This window comes from Elaeis guineensis, chromosome 14 (genome assembly GCF_000442705.2).
Source record: "Elaeis guineensis isolate ETL-2024a chromosome 14, EG11, whole genome shotgun sequence".
NCBI lineage: Eukaryota > Viridiplantae > Streptophyta > Magnoliopsida > Arecales > Arecaceae > Elaeis > Elaeis guineensis.
Window position 1 is genome coordinate 30,986,935 of NC_026006.2, and position 18,079 is coordinate 31,005,013.

At 34.2% G+C, this 18,079-nt stretch overlaps 1 pseudogene; it reads right to left on the reverse strand.

Moving 5' to 3' along the window:
- Positions 1-1,195: 1,195 nt before the first annotated feature.
- Positions 1,196-1,796, reverse strand: LOC140853679 (uncharacterized; annotated as a pseudogene).
- Between the last annotated feature and the right edge of the window lie 16,283 nt (positions 1,797-18,079).

The following is an 18,079-nucleotide window of genomic DNA, read 5'->3' on the forward strand; positions in this document are numbered from 1 at the left end:
CGAATGTGTAGAACAACATTCTTAGAACCCATGCGGATATAGTTTTCATATAATTCATCCCCTTGACCAAAATGATCATAGGACACCCCAGAGCTCAACTGTCAACTTTGATCAGGTTGTCCACATTGTATTTCAAAATATCAAATTCATCTGATGGATTACCCTGGCCAAGGTTTTGCTAAATTGAAATACAGCGACTCATTCTTCTCCAACTCTTGGAGTGGTCAATCCCATCTCGATTACACTCTGACTTCGCAAGTACTTGACTGTGCCCAGAAGCCTTCCGTCTCTGAATTAGAAATTCAGTTAGTCCAGTACCAAAACACAGTGAGTTGCTTGCAAGTCAATGAGGCGATCTCAAGTCTAAGGGACATTTATACCTATATCCCATCAGAGACATTCTCGACAGCAGAATGCTCTGGAGTTGGTCACGTTCAATGATGATGTACCCTTACATCTCACCTGTATGCCATACCAGTGTCTCCATACTCCTTGGTTAAGAGGACAACCAACCCATATGGCCTACAGCGACCTATGCTTGATAGAAGCTGTCGTCCTTGTTAACAGCCTATCATTTGGTCGTAAACAGTTTTAAGGACTAATCGATAAATTCTCTCTTTATCGAACTTAAATAGTCCTAAGGACTTCATCATAACAACGGAGTTCATTAGAAGATGAAAGCTTATGATGAAAATGCCAAATATATTTTATTTATTAACAAATCAATTACAATACTTGGTTGCTCAACCGTCAACAGCTTGACGATTGGCTTTTTGGGACACATTTCCCAACATATACTAACCTATGATACTAAGATATTATATCACTATGAAGTAACATATAATAATGGGCTTGCACCAAGGATTTTTTGTCAAGAATCACACTTCCAACCTTCTCCAAAACTCTTCTAGTAGTTAAGAACTTATAAATTTTTGAACTATCGAGAATATCAAAATTTATTTGAGATCAATTAAAAATAGTCTCTATACTTTCAAGATATCTTGAATAAAATGTTAAACACTCTTCAACAATACATCCTTTCGTAATTGAGCCTTCAGGATAAGCTTTATTTCATTTATAATCCTTTAAGCGTATAAGATACCTTCAAAAATTAAAAATTCATTAAAACATCAATACAAGTAAGACACCACTTATATTAAAGATTTCTAAATTATAACTATAAATTTTAACAATATCACCTCTCAATAGGATACATCCATCTATAGTTTATCGGTCTACTAAGTTCTGCTTCCGCAGCTAAGTGAATAAGTAGATGAACCATGATAGTAAAAAATCCAGAAGAAAAGATCTTCTGCATATAGCAAAGTATAAGTGTAATACCAAACTCTAATTGATCAAGCTCTCGTGGATCAAAGACTTTGAAACATAATGACTCCATAAATGATGACAATTGAGCAACAATAGCAACAACTTATTTTGGTATTGATGACTTTAAAGCCAGTAGAAAAATATTTTGTATCAAAATGTGATCATCGTGACTTTTAAGATTTGAAAGTTTCTGCTCTTTGAGATTTACACATCTTGAAATATTTGATACATAGCCATCAGGAACCTTGATATTTTTAAAAATATTAAGAAAAAAAATTTTCAAATGGATATTGTGTAACATGAAGGAGATATATAAACTTTACCATTAACAAGCTCTTTGAGATGAAGCTCTAATCTTATGCCCATTTTTTTCAAATCTAATGTGTCTTTAAATTATCTTTACTCTTTCCATCAAGATTTAATAATATTTCAATCAAATTATCATAAATATTCTTTTTAATATGCATCATGCCAAGATTATGCCTAAGAAGATTATACTTTAATAAGATAAATAAAAAAATACTCTTTTTTCTTCTATAACTATTTAATAACTCTATATGTAGATACCTTCATTATATCATCATCATCTTAATTTTTGTCTATATGATCATCATCATCATAGAAGTTGTTAGCATCCTCAAACATCTTTGCATCAAGATTGCGAGTAATGGCCTTCTCTGTCAATCCTTCATTCATTGAGCCTTCAACATCTTTCTTGTCTCTTTTCTAAGAATACTTGAAAATGTTACCATGCCTATGATTCATGCTATGCATTTGTATAAGAATCTCAATTTCAGATGATGGTATCAAAGCAGATTGTAATTCTATAATACCATCAAATACATCTTATTGAAACCAAAATAGATGGTCAGTTTCCAACCATCGATGATGGCCCATATAGTAGAACTTTCCTCCATATTTTAACCAATATGAATGGATAGAATATCCACAAAAGGGACATGCAATATGCCCCTTTGTGCTCCATCCGAATAAATTTACATGTGCAGAAAAATCATTGATAGTTCAAATAACAGCGGCCCTTAATTTGAATATCTGACCATTGCAAGTATCAAATGCATCGATACCCTCCCATAGTTGTTTCAATTTCTCTATTCAAGATTGCAAAAAGATATTAATATCATTGTCTGGATCCTTATCATCTGCAATAACTATTGACAAGATAAGTGAAGATTATTTCATACACATCCATGGTGGCAAATTGTATGGAATCAGAATGACCAGCTAAGTGCTATAAGTAGAACTCAATGTCTGAAATTGATTAAAGCCATCAATAGCTAAACCCAATCTAATGCTATGAACATTTGAAGCAAAATGAGGATGCCTATCATCAAATGCTTTCTATGTTAAACTATTAGTTGGATGTTTTAACATTTCATCTTTTGTACGACCTTCATCATACCATCTCATAGATGAAACTATCTTCGATGATGCATAGATCTTTTTCAATATAGGTATTAAAGGAAAGTAACATAAAACTTTAGCCAAATTTTTTTTTTACTTTGAGTAGCATCTATTTTGTTTAATACCATATCCTTATCTTTTTTATGTGATGCCTATTATGAAGATCCACAGACTTACATGATTCTTTGTTAATATTTTCACCCTAATACAACATACAGTCATTTAAACAACTATAAATCTTTTTATATCCAAGATCCAGTTCTTTTACTAGTTTTTTTGCTTTATGATAAGAAATTGGCAAACAGTGCCCTTAAGAAATGCATCTTTTAATAATTGGAGCGGTATAGTAAACACTTACCATCTGTTCAAATATTTCAAATGAAATAGATATACAAAAAAAAAATTCAAAAGTTCTTATAACCTGGATATAGTTCTGGATCATAATCTTTCAACAAATTATGATATTGATATTCTATCTTATCATTTGATGAATGCCAGAGCCTCTCAACATGCATAAGATCAATAAATGTAGATCCCTCGGACATTACAACTATTTTTTATCCTTCACTAAAATCTCCTAAAGTTTCAGCACCAAATCCCAAAGAATTTTTGAGCAAACCCCTCATATCTTCTCTTATATGATTTCTTCATAGATCACTAGTTCCAATATTAGATCTATGTTCTATATGCAAGGGTTGATTACATGAAGATGGCAACATAGATTTTTTATGAAATATCCATTCAGTATACCTTCTTACAAAACTATTCCACACAAAATATTCTTCGACAGTTTGTGGATCGAGAGAAGAATTATTTATACATTTTTGATATAGATAAAAAATCATTCCATTCATTGATCCTTTCTCAAAAACAAATTTAATAAATTTTGTACTCTTTCAAAATAATCTTTATTGGACCTTGGCTTGTTTATCCAACTTTTATCTATTATATAAAAATAATAATTAAATAATAATTTCTCTTAAAAAATTATATAAATAAAATATTAATTGGACTCTCCCTATAAAAAATTCAAAATATACACCGAATAGAGATAACTGGCTGTTCTCACATATTGCCATAAGAAGACACAAAAAATATTCTACAAAAAAATACTCATCAAGTGAGCTATAAATTCAGTGATAGTCCCAACAGTTTAAAAAATGTTTCTAGCCACTAATCTAACATTGGTCTCAAAATTGGTGGCGAATTTCTAGCCAAAGTAATTTTAGGCAAGAAAGGTCTATTATGAAACGTTGAAGGCCAACTTGCAAGTAGGGATCCATCTTATTGGTCATATGATGCAAGATAATGCAACTTTAGGGTTCAACAGACTTGGATTAGCACCTACACAAAGATGGAATAAGGAAATATGCAAGCCTGTATGGAGAATAGACCTCATAAATCACCAAAAAGAACAGCAACCAACCACACATTGAGTATTCACAAAGCATTATGAAAAATGAGAGGCTTCTTTCTTTCAGTTTTCTTGTCATTTATTATCCAAAGTTCCAAACTACTATAGAAAATACTAGGTAAGGGTCAAGCAAATGAAAGATATGTAGTAACGTTTAAAACATAAGAAAAAAGTCTATCCTCACAAATTGCTCTCTAAGGTGATCCGTGACTCATTTAATTTCAATATGGTGTGCACACTGATGGACCTATAGACTTTCAAAAGCCATTATAATATTCCATATTACCCGTATAATCTAATTAACATCAGAAAGTTCTATTGACACTTGACATAACTTGTCTCCTTCCTCTGGTGGAAACTGCAGCATACTAGAGTAACAGTTAAACAATATGAAAAACCATAAGACACAAAGAAACAGCACACAGCAACTCAACAAGACTACAAATAAATAAATAAATAAGAAACAAAAACAATCTTTTAGAATCTATATGAGAACCCATTTTTAGTATTCCAAGCGACACGACAAGAGTTCCCATAGTATGTGGCATTTCAATGTGTAATTATCCAATTCTACAAGTCAAATATATAGAATAGAGAAGGAAAAAAAATTTCACGCCAATAACTTACATGGCTCAGTTGAATTGGAAAAGAACATGGGATGGATTATAAAAGCTCTTTCTTGTTTAAGTAGATCTTGATTAGTGCCTATTGCACTGCCTCTTGAAGCCATCGACAGGCTCTTAAGTGCTTATGAAGGATTGTTGGATATCCCTTTCTAGACCTTGGGCCTCTCTACAAAGAATGTGCCATGCCATGGACAAATGGCATGGGCACACACATATGCATGTGCATGGGTTGAAGAGTGCATTTAACTCCCTTTTTTCTTTCTTATAAAAACAGAATAAGAAAATCTTTACTCTTTTCCCATTATCTCCTTTTTTTTTAAAAAAAAAATAGAAGAGGAAAGTTGATAACTTTCCTTCTTTTCCACAGTCCTTCTATGGGATCTCCCCTGTAACTTCATACTTTTTCTTTCTTTCCTCCTTTTTCATAGAAGAGGATGGACAAGGCCTATCAAAATTTGTTGAGCTCATGAATTATTTTGAAGGCAAGAGCAGAACCCAGATCACCAGAAACCAGTCCCCACTTTACCAAATGGACCAACTTTGACGGACCACAGAGATATTAGCTGGCCTTTTGATTCAAAACTACGCTGACAATGTCTTGGGTTTTTTTTTTTTGGGGGTGAGAGAGGGGGGGGGGGGGGGAGGGGGTAGATGAATATATCTTAAGATCAAATGTTAAGACTTGAAAACTAATTTCACTTCACTATATGTCAGAAATTCACAAAATAATCTTTCTACTGCAGAACTAATGGCTCAAAACAAGCAGCAAACTTGGAAACTTTTTATAACGTGAAAAAAGGAATCAAGAACGTGGTTCTCGAAATTAACGTGATAAGACGAACTTCTTAATTCACACAAAACAGAAACCAGAAAAAGAGAGGAAACATCATTGACTCGCAATCTTGAATCTTTACCCAAAAAATGAAGAAAAAAGAAAGCTAGATTCAAAGAACTCGTAAGTTGAATCAAAGAGAAGCTTTTACAAACCAGATGATGAACAGGATTAGATAGCGATATCAATGGTTGTCACTTGGTAAAAGTATAATTAAAGGTCTTTATTGCATGACATACAAGAAAGAACAAGTCTTTAAGTGGTAATTAGAAAGCTAAAATTCTAAAAAAAAAAAAAATAGATACTACATGTTGGTAGCCCTAGATTCAATCAAATCACACAATGTGAAACATTCTAACAAAATCAAATCTTGAAAGAAAAGAGATTAGGGTTTTGATTGGGGTGCTCTGTGGGTAATGTGAGTGTACGATTGAAAGTTGCGAGCATTAGAGGGCAATGAGGTGGAGGAGGAGGGCAATTAGAGCAAGAGGTTAGGGTTTCGATTAGGAAGGTGAGAGATAGCGATGGACGGTGCATAGGCATACCTTAGGCCAACCGGTGAGGTTGATGGCAATGGTGATGGCAACAAAAGAGAAGGCAAGAGATTAGAGCAGTGCATGGCAATCGAAACTTGGGATGGAGGCATGAGAGCGGGAGGAGTGGTGGATTGATGTTAGCAAGAGATAGGAGGCCAGGGTATCTGCTCGAGATCGATAGGGATGAGGCAGAGAGTCGGCTATTAGCAGAGAAGAGGTTTAGGGTTTCCAATTGAGGATGGAGGTAAGGGTATATTGGGGGAGTTGAATTTTAACAACGTATCATGGCCTCCATCGATAGTACTTTTGTACATCGCAACTTGCCAATGCTTTAAATGGTCAAAAAATGCCAATGCTTCTAAAAAGCATCGGTAAATACATGCATTATTTGAATATTATTGATGCTTCCTCCTAGCATCAGCAATCTTAAGTCAGAAAAAAATCTTTTTCTATAGTGCTCTGTCCTTCAACTCTTTTTCTACAACTACAAACTTGGCTGTTCCAAGAACATGCATAACTTAAGAGAGTGGAAAAGGTCATCTATAAACCACTTCAAAGAGTGTATAAATGCAATATACAATGTACAGTCATTTTTTATCTTTTATCACTAAACCATTAAGCACAATACAAAGTCAAATATATGACATAAAGTATGAGTTTCTGAATATTTATAACATTATTGTCTTATGAAGTTGATAGATCAAGTTGTTTATGAATTTTTGGATGTAAAATAATAACCATTTTCACTAAAATTACCACTTATTAAAATATCCACATTTTACATTTTAACATTTTATTTGAGTTTTGAGATTTTTGAAAATTTATTCCAAAATTTTTAAAACTATAGCTAAAAGTAATTCCAACAAAAGTACCTATTTTTCTCCTTCCGTTGATCATTTTTTTATATAGTGATAGAAGCATGTAACTTTGATCATATCTTTAGTAAAAAAAATAATTAACACTTATGATTAAACTTCAAGTTTGATTTCAATAATTATTTGGAATAGTAACTATTCTTTAGTTTAAATCTCATTTCTTAGAATATGCACAAAAGACAAAATACCTAGTTTATATTTTAACTACTTCAGTTGCTCAATAACTAAAAAATACTAATTTAATGTTGGTAGGGGAATATTTGTAATTTTATTTTGATCATATAAGATCTCCTTTTTGTGAGAAAGGTGGAGAGAGACGGAATTAGTCAAAATCCCTATCTTTTCAATCTTGACAGAGGAAGATATGGGGTGAGTGCAAGAACAAATATGTTTATGTGCATGAGAGTGTGTAGAAAAGAAAGTTGAATATTTTACACCATTGGAGATTGCTAATCAACTTTTCCTATTTTGCTGGATATGTTTATTAAAATTTTGAGATTTTCTATTTGATTGGATAATTTGTTTAAACTAAAATTTTGATTTATCATAAAAAACCCTTATAGTTGGGAAAAATTACATATGCTTTGACATTTTTATCTTATGCATATAATATAATAGGTTATTGATCGACTATAAGGAGAAATGTAAGCCTTTCATTTCAAAAAATATATAGATCCAAAAAAAAAAAGTATTCATGTAAGACTATTAAAATTATGAACATTATTGACTAATATCTAAAGCTACCATGGCTTTGACTAAAATCCAAGGTGGAAAGCAATTAAGCAATCCTAGTTAGTGGTCCCATGAAATTTTTAAGCAACATACTTAGGTAACCAAGAAGGCACTAATTATATTTATATTCAAAATTTTAAATCTCATAGGATTGAGGTATTCTAGTTTCTCCATGGAACATAATGGCCACTATCCCACTCTATCTCAGTGGCAATTTAGTTGAGAGTCCCATGGATATCCTTCATCTCTCTACTTGGTCTTTCCATCTTTCCCATTCTTTTTTTTTTCTTTCTTTCTTTTTTATTTTCTTCCTTCTTTCTTTCCTTTTTTTCCTTATCTTTCTTTCTTTTTTTTTCCTTCTTTATTTTTCTTATCCCTTTCTTTGCTTCCCTCTTTTCTTTTTCATTTTTCCTCTTTTTTTTCTACCTTCTTGTCGTCCTTTCATTCATTTTCATCTTCCTTCCTTTTTAGTTCTTTCATTTTTTTCTTCTTTCCTTCTACTTTTTTTTCATTATTTTTTTCTTTCTTTTTTCTTTTTCTTACCTTGTATGGATGGATTTCAGAGTCCCAACCTCATCCCTATCTTATTTAAATGTGACGGGATGACCAAGATGCCTAAATGCTAAAGGTTAAAATCTTTTTTTTCTTTTTTTTTCTTCCTTTTTGTCTTCCTTTCATTCATTTTCGTCTTCCTTTTTTGTTCTTTCATTTTTTTCTTCTTTCCTTCTATTTTTTTTCTACATCATTTTTTTCTTATTTTTTCTTTTTCTTACCTTATATGAATAATTTTCAGAGTCCCAACCCCATCCCTATCCTATTTTTTCACAGGAATATGATGGGATGGCCAAGATGCCTAAATGCTAGAGCTTAAAATCTTATTTATATTATACTTTTGTTTAATCAAATTATCATTAATACATATATTTAGTTTATTAAATTATGTAGAAATATTATATTCAAAAATGATAAGTCATTAGCTACTTAACCTATTTACGATATAATTCAACATCAATCAATATTGAACATGTTGCAAACACCAAAAATGGTACTAAGAATCAGACTTTAGTCATATGCAAAATTAAAGATGGTCAAGTAGATGATAATATATAAAGGCACATACCCACAAAAATTACAGTTTAGATAAAAAATTACATTAAGTCATGCATCCATATGATGGAAAAAATATAAAGACTAGGATCCAATAAGTTGATAGAACACAGAGAGATGAATGGATACAAAGAAGATTACATGGATGAGAAAACAAAAGGATAGTCATGTATATAATAAAACAACTATAGCTATAACTACATTACATTACAAGTGGTTGGGCTATGTATCGAGTTTGTCAAGTTTGAGTAGCTTTTAAAATGTTAATTAGTGTTGGAAGTAATAGGAGCAAGAGAAGCCTGATCAAGTAGAAGTTTGATAATCCTAAAAGGCTGACCTTAGCAAACCAGATCATGTAAGTATGACTCATACAGAAACTTTGCACCATATTAGATGTTTCTTACAACATCCTGGTAACACAAGAGATAAAATATAGAGCAGTTTTGAAGCCATTCCATAAGAACAGACTCAGCACCTTGCTTGAATATGCCACAGCAAATCAAGAAGAATCAACCTTATGGTTGAATCAAGTTCTAGTATGTATAGGATTTTTTTGACCAAGCCTCGATAAGCTGGCTCTAATGTTAGTCTCGAGTTTTAGAGAGGAATTGGCCTTTTGGTGAGAGTGAATAGTGAGTCCATATTTTAATGTCCTACAAATTTATTGTCTTTTCAATTTTATTTCTTTATATATATTTGTCTTAATATTTCTGTTCTTTTTTTTGTTGGTGATTATTTATGATCTAGAGATTCTCTAATACGGTAATAGTTGCTGCAATGATTCGAAGCAAACCAGTCATCCAATGAAATTATGATACTATTCTACAACTAGTAAAGTGGTGCAAAATCCTGTAAATTTGGCCAACCCATTAATCAACTAAAAACCCAAGCTCTTAAATCAACCTAAAAGCAAATTTTTGGAAAACCCTATCCAACAAAAACTTACAAATAGATTTCTGGTTGATCTGATCTTAACTATCAAATTAATATTTTACTCAAATCAACAAGTAAATGATGTTTTTCAATGATCTGATAGAGTTGCATACCAGCATGGAGCAAGCTGAGTTTTTCTTTTCTTTTCTAAGTTAGCTTATATATTTGGTTCATTGCACTCAAAGAAAGATGGAAAATATAGATAAAAAAATCTAAAAGAGGTATAATCATGCTCATGTGCATGCTGATAATTGGCAAATAGTTTATGTTGCTACAAAAATCTGTCTTGGATCGGCTTGGCTGAAACTAGCCAGTGATTGCAGGACGGCGATGGCAGGACCTTCAAAACAAGTCTCCAATTAGAGTAGGCTCTGACGGAGATCCTCCAATGCTCAAGTCAAAAGTTTGGAATAGATAGGAAGGAGTGAGCATGTTGGGAAAGAAATTTTTGTATACCTTGGGGGTTTCCTGTGGGCCTCTATTTACGGGCAGAGTTTGAAGAGCCATAAGAAAGAAAGCAAATCAGACGATTAGCCCTACTTTATTAGACCAGATATCCTTATTATCTTTTGCTTTATCTGGAGAGATATATTTGTTATCTTCTGTCTTATCAAGAATGCTAGCTCGAAAAGAAGAATCGAGTGTTAGTCATGCTTTATTGGATGAGATACATTTGTTATCTTCTTCTTTATCTGCTTATGATAGATTGTCATGTAGATTTTAAGATTTTTTAGATATAATATTTTTTTCAAAATATCTGCTTGGGTTGGCCATCATCAAGGTTAGATCGAACCCAACTTTCTTGTGCATCAACTTTATCTAAGAAAAAAAAAATTACTCATAACATAAGCCTCTTACGCTCGAGTCTGAACTAAAATTAGATCAGATGAAGGGAGTACATATAGTAGCTAAACACTAATCTTAATTCAGACATCTGATGTATAGAGACTTATATCATCATTTTAAACTAGCCACATTTGGATAACCGAACTTAAACTTTCTTAGGTCGGATAATGTAAGCCGAGGTGTTCAACACTTTAGGTGGTCTCTTAAAGATAGTATTTTTCTTGGCTCATCTTTGGGGTGGCTCTGAGTATCTATGTAACAATTTTCTTGAGGATCTTGGCTCAGATCGATATTACTAATATTTTGAGTCTCCAAGAATTCTTTTGTCATTGCCTTTTAGACATCTGAAGCTTCCAATTTGAGTATTTGAGCACGATGGCTTCGAGGGTCCCTTAGGTTAGCCCTCACTTGTCGATTGCCAAGGTCCTCTTGTTGGCTATTCTTATCTGAAAATGAGGCACCTTCGGCTTCTTCTTATGGCTATTCTTATTTGAAAATGAGGCACCCTTCTCATGGGTATTCTCATCGCTTTTTTCCGTGGCTATTCTCGTTCGAAAATGAGGTACTTTTCTTATGGCTATTCTCGTTCGAAAATAAGATACCTTTGAGGATCTTCCTATGGCTATTCTCATTCAAAAATGAGACATTCTTCTCGTAGCTATACTCATTCGAATATATGGTGCCTTCGAGTATATTCCTACAACTATTTTTATTCAAAAATGAAGCACTCTTCTCATAGCTATTCTCATTCAGACATGAGGCATTTTCAAGGATCTTCCTATGGCTATCTTCATTCGAAAATAAAGCACCCTTCTCATGACTATTCTCATTTAAAAACAAGGTGCCTTCGAGGATCTTCTCATAACTATTTTTATTTGAAAATGAAGCATCCTTCTCATGACTATACTCATTCAAAAAATGAGACACCTTCAAAGATCTTTCCTTAGCTATTTTCATTCAAAAATAAAGTACCTCTCTTGTGGCTATCCTCATTTGGAAAAGAGGTGCCTTCGAGAATCTTTCCATGGCTATTTTTATTCAGAAATGAAGCACCTTTCTCATGGGTATACTCATTCAAAAATTAGGTGTCTTTGAGGATCTTCCTATGGCTATTTTTATTCAAAAATAAAGCCTCCTTCTCATGGCTATACTCATTCGAAAATAAGGCACCTTTGAGAAACTTGTGGCTATTTTCATTCAGAAATGAAGTATCCATTTTGTGGCTATTTTCATTCAAAAATGAAGCATCCTTCTCATGGCTATTTTCATTCAGAAACAAACCACCTTCGAGGAACTTATGGCTATTTTCATTTGAAAATGAAGTGCCCTTCTCATGGTTATTTCATTTGGAAATGAAATGCTTTTGAGAAACTTATGGCTATTTTTGTTCAGAAATGAAGCACCCTTCTTATGGCTATTTTTGTTCAGAAATGAAGTGTCTTTAAGAAACTTGTGGCTTTTTTCATTCAAAAATCAAGCACCCCTCTCATGGCTATTTTCATTCAAAAATGAAGCACCTTCAAAAAACTTGTCATGGGTTGGTCGAGGTCTTCTTTATCCTAGATGGTTGGAGTTTGTGGGCTTCATTCAATACCAATTGGCCATTATCATTGTGACCTCCGCTCGACTTAACTATGGATAAGGAGCACCATCAGACTGTTAAGTTGCAGATCTATATACAAAGAATGAAAGAACTCATCGGATTGGCTCTAACCAGACCTTTCAATTTCTAAGTCAAGTCGGGCTTTGGCATAATAGTAAAGAAATTAATAGATGATTAGAGTCGTGTTATCCTATTTTAGTTAGTTTGCCTCTAGTCAGCTTTCTTTGGTTGGCGTTCTTAAGTCAATCTTTTCACTTCAGCTTCTAGGAGTTCAGCTTCAGGAGGTCGACCTTTAGGAGCTCAGCTTTCATGAGCTTATTTTTGGGAGGTCGACTAGGTCGATTTTTGGGAGATCAGCTTCGGGAGCTTAGCCTTTAGAGGTGTGCTTATGGAGGTTAGTCTTCTCAGATTGGTTTTGGGCTCCATCTTGACATCAGACTTTATTTCAGTCTCAGTCTTGGCCTTTGGCTTGATAACTCGGCCTTGGTTTTGATTTTTGCCTCAGCTTGATTTTGATCTTTGCTTCGGTTCGATTTTGGTCTTTGCCTTAGCTTGATTTTGGGCTTGATAACTTGGCCTCAATTTTGATCTTTGCCTCGGCTTGATTTTGATCTTTGTCTCAACTCGATTTTGGGCTTGATAGCTCGACCTCGATCTTGATCTTTGTCTCAGTTTGGTTTTGATCTTTGCCTTGACTCGATTTTGATCTTTGTCTTGACTTGATTTTGAGCTTAATAGCTCGATCTTGATCTTGATCTTTACCTCAGCTCGATCTTGATTTTTGCCTCAACTCGGTCTTATCTCAGCATTGGTTGCTTATAGACCTATGGACCTACAAGAAGGAAAAAAAATAGAAGGATGGATAAGGGCTTGGTAGCCTTTTACCATAAGAGATTTAAAATAGAAAAGTCTCTTCCTCTCAGAGTTTGTCCTCTTGGGATCTCCTTGGTCTTGTTACATAGATACCGAAGCACGGATCCATCATAGTTTGGGGGTGGAAATCGAGGGATTTTCATAATCTCCTAGCTTATCTAAAAATTGAGAGATTTTTGTAACATCCTTCTTTATCTGGATATTGCGATCACCTTATTTGGATCCTGCCAAGAATTTAAATTTTGAAATATAGACGAGGAAGTGTAGATTTGTCATGATTTGGAAATCGAGGGATTTCCATAATCTTATTTCTTATCTAGATACTACGATCTCTTTATTTGGATGCTGTGATCTATTTTCCCATTTGGATGATGTGATCTCCTTCCTTAGTTGGATGCTGCGATCTCCTTCCTTATTTGGATCTCATCAAGAATTCAAATTTTGAGATATAGATAAGAAAGCATAGATCTATCATGATTCAGAAATTAAGGAATCTCCTCCTTCTATATCTGGATGTTGCGATCTCCTTCTTCATTTAGATTATAAGCCCTCTAATTTCAAGCCAGACTAGGATAGCCTGGAGGGTGTTAACTGATCTGCTTGACTTACAATGGTAAAAGATGGAGCACAAATCTTTCTAGGGGGGTTGTGGATCCTATTCTAGTTGGCATTTAGGATGATCTTGGAGATGATCGAATTTGATCGATGTTGATCGATCTAGAGATGGTCAGATCTCATCGACATCTAGCCAATCTGAAGATGATCAGATCTGATTGACACTTGGCTAATTTAGAGGTAGTCTGATCTAATCGACATCAGTCGATCTACAAATGATTGGCCTAGATCTAATCAACATCTAGCTGATCTAGAGATAGATCTGATCAGCATCGGCCGAACTGAGATGATTGGACCTAACCAACATTTGGGTCGATCTGATCTTTAGGAACTTGGTGGTGTTGGAGTGATGCCATAAAGTTCCTCTTATTGGATGCTTGCTCCTTTCCATAAATGGGCCTGGGACCTTTCTTTGATGCCAATCTATTACTGCAGAAATCTATCTTGGATCAGCTTGGTTAAAGTTGAGTGGCGATTGCAAGATGGCAATGGCAAGACGGCAATGGCATGACGGCGATGGCAGAACCTGCAAAATAAATCTTCAATCAAAGTGAGCTCCGACGAGAACCCTTCGATGCTCCAGTCAAAAGTCTAGAATAGATGGAAAAGAGTGAGAATATTGAGAGAGAAGTTTTTGCATGTCTTGGGTGTCCCTTACGGGCCTCTATTCAGAGATAGATGCTGAAGAGCCATGAGAAGGAAAGAGAATCAAGTGATTAGCTCTACTTTATTGAGTGAGATACTCTTGTCATCTTCTACTTTGTCTAGAGAGATATATTTGTTATCTCTTAGCTCTCGGGCATGCTGGCTTGGAAAAGAGAATCAATGGTTAATCCTACTTTATTAGGTGAGATATGCTTGTTATCTTCTTCCTTATCTACTCATGGCAAGTTGTCACACGAATTCTAAAATTTTTCTAGTTGACGTAAATCGAGTATAATATTTTTTTGAAATATCAGTTTGGGTCAGCCATCATCAAGGTTGGACCGAGCCCAGCTTCTCTATGCATTGGCTTTATATGAGGAAAGAATTTTCTACCCTAACAGTTTATATTGCGACCTTGATAGCTTGCTTCCTTACTCCATCAAATTTTGCGATACTCTTTGAGTAGGACTATCAATGGACTTGATAGTTATCAAAGCCACTAGGTTGGTGCTTAAGACCAAATCCTAAATCTTTGTGAAGTCTAGCAACATTGCATCTATTTATAGGGGACAAGAAAAAGGGGGGCAAACCAAAATTCTTGGCCAATAGACCAAAACATGGAGCAATGAGCCAATTGTACCCTAATTCTTTGATCCAATCAGCTCCAAATGGTCCAGATCAAAGTCTAGGCTGCACTCTATTTCATGAAAAATTTTTGTTATTCAAGATGTTTTGAAATCATTGTTGTCATCAATTACATGAGAGGAATGGCTATGAAATTTTTTAAATTTTTTGCTTGCAAGGATTGCTTTTGAGTCAATGGTTAGATATTGTTATGGATCCAACAACCATCCAGGTACAAGATCGGTTATGGTTGATTAACCCTCCTCTGTTTCTTTCATAGCCTTCAAAACATAGATTCCAGCCAGCAAATCACTGGATTTAATCTGGAAGGGGGTGCCCTATTCCCCTATTTTCTTTGTTGATTTTCTTCTGATTCTTCCTTTTTCCAATGCCATTCATTGCCATTGGTCATTGATTCTTTCTTTTTATTCGGTGATTAACCCTACCAACTGCACTACTGAGCCCTGACCACAGCCAACCATAGCCATGCTGATTGTAGCCTTCTTTTTGGAGAAAGAACAGGGGAACGTAAGTCCTCTATTGCACCAAGAAGATGTTAGAAAATAACTTGATTCACATGCATAGATCGGTACGATTACGATAACCACAGCGGAAGCAGATTTTAAAAAGTTTAATCTAATCTAAGCATACTAATTTTAAATCATAATTACCTCTAGGATCATCTGATATGTATAAATAAATTTATGAACACAAATCTGAATTCAAAATAGCAAGAAGAAGGTATACCTGATCGTTTTTCCCTTCTCCAAAATCTTCAGGGTGCTAGCTCTCTTAAGGGCTTCATTCTTTGGCTTGAATCAGGACCCTTATCCTTATATTACTTGAAGCAGCCCTGTATAGGATTAATAGGATCCTGGGGATTGATCCTAACCACCAAAAAAAATCAAGAAATCTTTCCTTGATTTTCTCTTTCTCTTGAAGGCTCTCTCTAGATCTGATCTAGAAGGAATAACCAAGGTGTGGATGGGAGAAGAAGTGGCATGAAGGAGGAGGGGGGGTGAGGTAGTTATTGGCGCACACAAAAGCAAGGGATCGCTACCTCACAGAAAAACCAACTCCCATTTATAATTATCACCCAAGAGGAGGTTAATTCTACACTAATAACTGATTCTAGTCAAATTAGGATCAGTTTAAAATCAGTTAGCCTTATCCCTATCAAGATAGAAATTCAAACTAACCAAGAAATGAGGTGGCGCCTCATTTCTATCCTCCCTACATGCACATGGAGAGAACCAATGAGAAAATCACTGCCCACTCCTCTTTCTAGTTGGCCACTTGGAGAGAGAAGCCTAGAGAACCTGGGCTCTAAGGATCAGGGTCAATTTGATTCAAATTGGATCCAAATTGAATCCAAATTAAGTCTGAATTAAATCAAATTTGAAAGACTATCAAACCTGATCCAATTAAGCTTGAAATTCAAATCTGATTTGAATAATTAAATCCAATTAGTATTAAATTAAATCAAATCTAATTAAATTAAATCTGATTTAAATTAATTAAGACTGGATCTATAATTTAATCAATTCCAATTAAATTACAACATCTACAATTAAGTCCCTATGCTAATAATTAGTAGTTATTGAATATGTGATGCTTACAAATTAGTAATTTTTAAATTCAAACCATTAATCAAATTGATAATTCAAATTTAATCTAAGTCGTTGATCGAGTCAAACTTTTTTTATGTGTGACCCCTCATGTTATATTTTGTCTGATAGTGAGGTATATCATGATCTCTATCACAGTATGATCGAAACTCCTTTCGATGGACTAAAATAATTCTAGCTCAATCCAATAAGAATTGTTGATCCAAAAATAATCATAGTGAATTTTCACAATCCATCAATGACGTCCAGCAGCATATAGTGGCAACCTAATAGAATAAAAAAATATGAACCTCTAAGTGCAGTTACCGTGTGATTCAGTCCCTCTATCGTGAGTCCCGACTTAACGGGGCTCAATAAAGAACTTGTCAAATCCCATCATCAATCGTATGCCAGATTGGCTTGACTCGAGTTCACTTATGAATCCTGTAAAAAAAAAATTTCAGTATTCATACTTGCTTCGATCGAAGACTCTCTGAACGCAATCTTGCTAATCGCATAGGATTACTCCTTTTCTATCAAGGTCAATAGATTCCATCTAAATGTATCTTACTCTAACAGTGAATCTGAACCTACTGTAACCAATATATACAATAAAGATCCAAATAGCTAGGAACCAAAGAAACATGCAATCAAACTCAGTAGCCTCGCTGTAAATAGTCGATAATACCACAGATTAAAAAATCACTCACACCACTATAGCATCGAGAAGATCACTAACGAGTGAGTAGACTCCAAGTGATTTCTCATGTTGGTCATGCTTAGTGCAAGTTATTCTCTAACAACCATCTACACTCTTACTCCAGTGTCACCACACCATAGACTCGAGACTCGTCAGTCCATAAAGGAGATGATCCATATATCGATCTTAAATGGATTGATCACTGTCCTCCGTGACGATCCTATGATCAGGAGTATTTAAATACTAATCACTAATAATGTATGTCTCAAATTTTCAACATCTTGAGAATATACAAAATCATTTTTGTTAATTTGTAGGACAAATCATGGACACAAAAATATGATTGAAAATAAAAATATCTTTTATTAATGATAAAAATTTTATAAGTACAAGAATAAGTCCTGAGATTACATAATGCATCAGTCAACAATTGACTTTTAGGACACACATCTAATAGAAAAAAAATAAAATAATAAAAAAAATAAAAAAAAGAAAGAGAGAGAGGTTTTCTCTCTCGTCTGCTACTCTCTCTTTCCCCAAATTCTCTTCCTCTCTCTTCCACACTTTCTTCCTCTATTAGTTTCTCTCTCTATAAATGTTTCTCCCTACTTTCTCTCTCTATAAAATTTTCTCTCCTATGATTTTTTGGATCTTTGAAAAGATTGTCTCAATGAGTTTGATTAACCTCGATGAAGAGATCCAGACTTATGGTCGTCAGGTAGCATGCTAGTATCAATCCTGACAATATCAGATACTACTA